Genomic DNA, 6,000 nt, shown 5'->3' on the forward strand with positions numbered 1-6,000 from the left:
AACTTTTTCTTGAATCTTTAGATTTTTGTGAAATATCCAAGAGTTTTATCTGTTTGGTCTCTCAAACTATTATTTATTTGAAACCATGTGCAGATTGCAGTTACATCAATCTCTGTGGTATTAAATGGTCTTTTAATAAAGACACAGACACTTACAGCTCCTACCCACTGAGAAATCAAAACTTCACCTCACAGACACCCCTTACACCATCAACCAATCACACCTCGAACAGGCCATCCTGACTCATCAGGAAAAGCTGGCTGTCCAGCCCAAAACTACCAGCCCTCCTCAGCATTGACTGTACTGTACCCCCCCCCCCCCCCCCCCCAGACCATAAGCAGACCATAAAAAAATCCAGAAACCTCCTGTGTTGATCCTGTAGGAGATGAGCAGGAATGTTTAGTACAGCAACTCTGTGCCATACTGCTGATGCCACCATGTTGTTTATAATCAGCATCCTCCCTCTATATGAAACTGGGGACAGGCCATTTCTTCCAAAGAAGTTCAGTTATTCTTGACTCAGCCCTCTGCATCCAGGTAGACCCATAGCACCTTAATTTCCTCCTTACTCCATTGTACTGTAGTCCCACTGGCAACTGTGCTGCTCCACCCTCTGCCTGTAAACCACACAACACTGCTTCACTCTTCACCCAGTTAACTTTGGAGGAAAATGCCCTTTTGTATGTCTGTATACTGCTCTTTAAGAGAGAAAGAAAGAAAGAATGAATGACTGACAGAAGGACAAAGAAACTGCTATAACTGTGAGATCAATCTGCAAATGTAACAACGGTAAAATGTAAACAGATGTTCATTCATCCGAGGATAAAATATTTGAAATATTTAATCTGTCCCTTGTTAGTTCTCTTATTCATGTTACATTCAGTTCTATTAAGAAATAATTCAAGACAAATAGAACTGATAAAGACATTGTAATTAAGGTTTATGCAAACTTGATAACCGACTTTGGGTGTCTGTCCAGTATAAAGAAAACCAATAACCTGCAGATGATTGAACATGATATTTTTCCATTAGTATATATAGGCACTGAATTATACCTTCTTTACATATGGATATTAAAACTAATGTGGTACTTACATTTAGAAAACACATCAGGTACAGTTTATGGCTAGACACATTTCACACAAGTAAAACCTTTTTACAGAAGTTAGTCTGTCTAAGTAGTCTGATTGCATAATCCAACAATTGCCCTTAGAGGTGCTGCAAGTAGCTTTATTCTATATGAGAAGTTTCATAAAGGTAGGTTATTATAGCAGGAGTCTCATGTGTTGTGTCAGTCTGCAGCCTTCTGCTGCCTTTCTCAGAGTTAACATGTCAATCTTATCTTTGTTGCATCACCCAGCCTTTCTCTTTGCACCCTGCTGTCAGACTGTAAATCTTAGATTCATGCGCTGACAGTGAGATCCAGCATGAAAAGACTTGCGTAAATATGTCTCATAAATGACCTTGGTGGCTTCTCTTCATCAATAACCTTGAAACGTTGTGAGAGGATGATGATTTGTCACCACTATACCTAACTGTGGGATAGGGTCGTGCAATTTTTGCTCTTCATTAAGCAACAACAGTGACACTGTCTTAGAAGCTCATAAGGAAGAGGAGAGGGCTAATTATCTCTTTAAAGGAAATCTCCAAAGTCTCATTTCCTCTGTTGCTCATGAAAGAAAGACAACAACAGCACAAACTGTGGAGATGAGTCGGCCTCAGAAGAATTGAAATCATTTTACAGTTCTATACTTTGTGAGATTACAGCGAGGTAGCAAATTGAAAAATAACTTCAGTCAAATAGGCCTCTCTATGTCTCTTTCCCTTTTTTTGGTCTTTTTCCCCTCTGTTTCTTTCATTTTTATACTGCCAGCATCATATTTGCTTTTGCACTTTTGAGTGACGAGTATGTCAGGATGAAACTTGCATCACAGGAAGTTTCAGGAGAAAAGAGAAGGCGACGGAGGATCATGTCTGCTGAATTGTGCTGTGATGTGAACTATTTCGTAAGAATGCAAAGCTGCAGAGCTTAAATGAGCTCACATATCAAGCGAGGGAGGAATCTAATTTGATGCAGCTCCTGAGAGCTCTTCACATCTACAGGTTACACAAACAAGTAATACACACTCTCTAAGATGTGCCTCTCAGCACTGAGATCGCAAACAATATAATCCCCAAGTAATATTGCAGAACTGTGTCCTCAGTTACACTCAGTTCAAGCACACACATTGTCAGTTAAACATATTTGGACACCTTTAGTTTTGCATTTTAGGCAATGTATGTTATATACATGTTGTCCTACATTTGAACAGTTTAAGGAAATAACTATGTGTGAACTGTTAAATGTTTAGGGCTATAGTTGACCTTGATCTTGATCACAGTTTTTCATATTCTGACATGTCATAACAGGAAAAGCACAGGGGTAATTAATAACACTAACGATCACTGTCATGGCTTGCTGGGATACTTTAATTGAACAGAGCAGGCGTTCATGTTATTAGTGACACCTACGCTTCACCCGCTATGACAAGTAAAAATTTCCCCTGGGGAAAAAATGTGTTATTCTGCACTACTGGCAGACAACATATTGTACATTTACCACAAAGTTAATACTAGCATTGTCAGATTTTTAAGTCCCCATCTGCTCCAAATGTTTTTCTTCATTTCTTCTTTATTTTACCTACAGTTGGAGCTTCACTGTGCAGAATGATGTATGTGCAGAGTTTGACACTAGAAGACAGTTTTCACATTTATCTGCTGAATTTGGAAAGTTTCCCCTCTCAGAACTAGCAATTATTGTTTGCACTCAAATGGCACCCCGTTACTATCTGTTCCTAAGGTCTGCACTGACCTTGGCAAACAGGCCTTTCCGTTTTCTGCCCCTGCAGCCTGGAACCACTTGCTGACAGATCTGCAGCGAGATGAGCTGATCCCGATCAGGGATGTAGTTAAGCTTTAAGAGGCAAATTCAATTGGAATTTGTAGTTGCCTCCTTAGCTAGATCTGTTTTCTCCTATTTCACTTTGTAAACTTTTGAATAAATACTTAAAAACATCTATCTATCTATCTATCTATCTATCTATCTATCTATCTATCTATCTATCTATCTATCTATCTATCTATCTATCTATCTATCTATCTATCTATCTATCTATCTATCTATCTATCTATCTATCTATCTATCTATCTATCTATCTATCTATCTATCTATCTATGTATCCATCCATCCATCCATCCATCCATCCATCCATCCATCCATCCATCCATCTATCTATCCATCTATCTATCTATCTATCTATCTATCTATCTATCTATCTATCTATCTATCTATCTATCTATCTATCTATCTATCTATCTATCTATCTATCTATCTATCCATCCATCCATCCATCCATCCATCCATCCATCCATCCATCCATCCATCCATCCATCCATCCATCCATCTATCTATCTATCTATCTATCTATCTATCTATCTATCTATCTATCTATCTATCTATCTATCTATCTATCTATCTATCTATCTATCTATCTATCTATCTATCTATCTATCTGTGCTTCAGGGTCACTGAGTTTCAGTCGTGTATTCTGAGTGCAGTACCACTTGTGGCCTCAAGGCGGTAGTATGTGCACATCGTTGATATGGCCGAAGCAGGTTTGGTTCCACATTATTGTAACAAAAGATTGATATTTTCAATATATGAGGTTTACAATAAGACTTGACAGGAGGGAAAATGACCATGATTCATCCTGTTGAAGAGCACAACAATAATAAATACCATAACAGTGTAAATAAAGGACAGGTGCACAGTGGGGGAAAAAGAAGCTTTGCAACGCTATTATGCCACTAAGTCAACAATTTACTGTTTGGGTGGATGTAAAAATTCCCCGTATGGATGCGTTTTTATGTATGTGCAGAACAAAAACATTGTGTAATAATAACTGTTCATTTTTCAACTTTCTTTGAGAAATTTTACAAAAGCTTAATTATACAGTACTGTGTGAGGTGAGGTGACTTTTAGTTGCAAATATTTTATGTCTCCAGCTGAACTACAGATTGACTGGATATGTACTGTAGCTAGATCCTGCATGATTTAAATCAATCTGCCTTTTTATGCTGTTTACTAAAGAAATCAGTGTAAGGGCAAAAGGAAAAAAGAGCATGGTCATCAGCACTAAAGACAGCAAGGTCTTTATTTAAACTTGCTTTTCAAATCTATTCATTCGTAAGCCTTGAGTTTCCTCATTCAACTTCTCTTGCAACGTTTCTTTTTTACACAACACCACATGTACAAACATCCCAAGTGTAAGCGTGATGCAGAGAACAACACAGAGAGAGAGAGAGAAAAAAGAAAAATCTGAGAGGTCAGACGGCCATTTGTATTATCAATATGTTTAGGGAAAAAACCCCAAAGACAACACATTTAGCTTTCATTGCCAGTCAGGAGTAGACGGGCCTTGAAGATATCATCCACCCTAACACAAGCCAAGCAGTTTGCAGTATAGCTCAACCATTTTTCCACATTTACACCCCCCTCTTCTACCTCAACCCTTCCTACTCATACCAGTGGAATTAAAGGCTTTCATAATGGAAATCATCCTTCGGTGGCCTTGGTCCACTTTGGGTAATGTGTTTTCTGCTCAGAGCCTAATAAGCTCCCCCTAAACCATATGGCAAGCTGAGTTCACCTGCTTGTGCCCCAGGCTGTGAGAACTCTTCTTTAGCTTCATATGGAAGATGATTCATATGCTGCTTAAGCTCAAACCAACGGCTCACACTTTATACGATGCAGGCAGACGGCCTCCAGGGGGCTCTGTCATAGAGAAAGGTGGAATAGGTCAGCAGTTGAAAACTCTCCCAACATCTGGCAGCGAGAAAGTTGGAACTGTTACATTTTTCCATAAAACTTACACTTATAACCATGTCTCCTGGGTGGGAGTAAAGGTTGGATTAAGGTCTGGTATAGCAGGTGTGTTGGTCAATAGGGAATGTGAAATTTCTCACATCATGCTCCTGGTATCATCATGCGGCGAGGCACTCTTCATCCAACAAGCTGCACCAGGCTTTGGAACATTTCCAATCCAGAGCTTAGCCTGCAGATCTGTAGTCTCAGTACTAGCCCACGCCTGCCCTGTCAGATCTAATCTCTTGGCTGCATCCCGTGAAATGGGGCTTATTAAGAGTTTATTTGAGATCAGCCCAACCTCAATCTGAGGCGTGCAAAGGAAAAGGGAAATCACTCACCTGAAAAACCTCAGAATCACAAGAACTGGGTGGCATAAGGGTTGATATCAGTCACCAGAGGCTTAGCTGTACACCAATACGTGCTCTCTCCCTTCTGTCTCTGGGATGCATCATCTGTTAACCACTAATTAGAAACCAAAGAGAAAAGATGGATTTGAAGTTTCAATTGGAACTGGTCCCAGTTTGATATCTCACAGGGCTTAAAGGGACAGACTTCTGAGCCACATGCTCCCCAAACTCTTGTCTCCTCGCATTACTCTCACACTGTCTGTATGCATTTAAACAATGAGATCCATAACTGCATCCTCTGTGCGAATTAAACTTTAAAAACACTTCATTACCATAACTCATAATTTACTTTTTATAATATCTTAAAAATATAGATTATTAATATTATTATATTATTATTGTGGCATTAGGAGGTTGTTCTGAAAATGTGCTCGGATAGAAACATAATGCAGCCTGGATTGTATATAATCATGCTAACTGGCTCTGTGGTTGGCAATGGCTCGTCAATTTGACTGAAATATCTCAACAACTAATTGGATGGATTTCCTTGACATTTTCTACACATTCATGGTACCTAGCGCTTGAATTCTATTAACTTTGGTGATCCTCTAACATCTCCTCTAGCGCAAACCATGAGGTTGACATATTTCCCTCACTGTATGAATTTCCACGCAATTTGGTAAAGATATTAAACTGATGAACCATGATAATTTTGGTGATTCTTTCACCTATCCTCAAGTGTTTATC

This window comes from Scomber scombrus, chromosome 17 (genome assembly GCF_963691925.1).
Source record: "Scomber scombrus chromosome 17, fScoSco1.1, whole genome shotgun sequence".
NCBI classification, from domain to species: domain Eukaryota; kingdom Metazoa; phylum Chordata; class Actinopteri; order Scombriformes; family Scombridae; genus Scomber; species Scomber scombrus.